We start from the raw sequence: 1,683 nt of genomic DNA, 5'->3' as shown, positions 1-1,683 counted from the left end.
TTTATTTGACTTTTATTTTTGTAGTTAGTTATATTATTGCAAAAGCTAAAATCACATATAAATAATAAATTATTTTATTTTTCCAAATAAAAATACATATAACTTCACTTTCCTTTACTTCTGAAGCAAAACTTCATTAACTATAATATGGTTTAATTAGTGAAAGCTAGGAAAGACAATTTTCAGGAAAAAGTTGTTGTAGATATTGAAAGACACTACTAAAGAAATAGTTAAGAAATACATTGACATTCCTATCAGTTCAGTTCAGTTCAGTCATTCAGCCGTGTCCGACTGCTACCCCATAAATCGCAGCATTCCAGGCCTCCCTGTCCATCACCAACTCCCAGAGTTTACTTAACCTCATGTCCATTGAGTCAGTGATGCCATCCAGCCATCTCATCCTCTGCCGTCCCCTTCTCCTCCTGCCCCCAATCCCTCCCAGCATCAGGGTCTTTTCCAATGAGTCAACTCTTTGCATGAGGTGGCCAAAGTATTGGAGTTTCAGCTTCACTGTCAGTCCTTCCAATGAACACCCAGGACTGATCTCCTTTAGGATGGACTGACTGGATCTCCTTGCAGTCCAAGGGACTCTCAAGAGTCTTCTCCAACACCACAGTTCAAAAGCATCAATTCTTCGGCACTCAGCTTTCTTCACAGTCCAATTCTAATATCCGTACAAATAGCTTTTAAAAACTGTGGAGGGAAACACTGGGAAGGAGTTACATTCACAATTTTTTTTTTTTTCCTAAGTAATAGGAAACATGAAAATACAGCATCAGTACTCTAGGGAGTGGTTTTGTTTTTCTGACAAAGATCTAAGAACAGGGGCTAAAGTACCCGCCTCTCCCAGTCTCCATCCCATAAACTTGACTTGAAAGGAACACATACACTTGAAGGAAAAAAAAAAAAGAAGGAACAGACAAAATACATGAAGGCAATTAAAGATATTGTGTGTCAAGCAATAAAGTAAATTAATGCCTTACAAATAGGAAACTCACAGGATTGCACTAAATTTACCCTACTTTACTGTCTGGTGAGAGTTTATAGGATGTTCCATAAGGAAGGGAAAGAGAATCAAAGCCTGCCAGTCCCCAGGAGTTGCAGAGATGGAGCTGGGCATCTGGGGAGAACAAAGGCAACAAAGTTCACAGAACACAGTGCCAGGAAAGTGCCATACAGACAGCGACATCTACATCTCTGTAGATGGTCATGGACTCTTAAACCGAGCATCAGTGTTCTTGTGTGAGGAATTTACCCAAAGTCAGGGAAAACACAATTTCAAAGAACTAGAGGAAACACTCCTCACATCCCATACTTGGGCAGAATTATTTAGTATTTTTAACAGCCAGAATGGAAAGTCTCATAATTTATGGGCTACCAGGAATAGCATGACTGAAGTGACTTTGCAGCAGCAGCAGCAGGTATAGCAAGCAATCAGAAAGGCTTTGCATTAATAAGAGTGAGATATATGCCCTGGAATAAATATTTCTATGGGCTTCCCAGGTGGCTCTAGTAGTAAAGAGCCCACCTGCCAATGTAGGAGACAAGAGAGGTGGATTTTATCCCTGGGTCAAGGAGATCCCCTGGAGTAGGAAATGACAACCCACTCCAGTATTCTTGTCTGGAGAATCCCATGGAAACAGGAGCCTGGTAAGCTGCATTCAATGGGTTCTCAAAGAGTCA

Source organism: Dama dama, chromosome 30, assembly GCF_033118175.1.
Source record: "Dama dama isolate Ldn47 chromosome 30, ASM3311817v1, whole genome shotgun sequence".
NCBI lineage: Eukaryota > Metazoa > Chordata > Mammalia > Artiodactyla > Cervidae > Dama > Dama dama.
The sequence above is the reverse complement of the archived record's forward strand: the minus strand, read 5'-3'. Positions refer to the sequence as shown.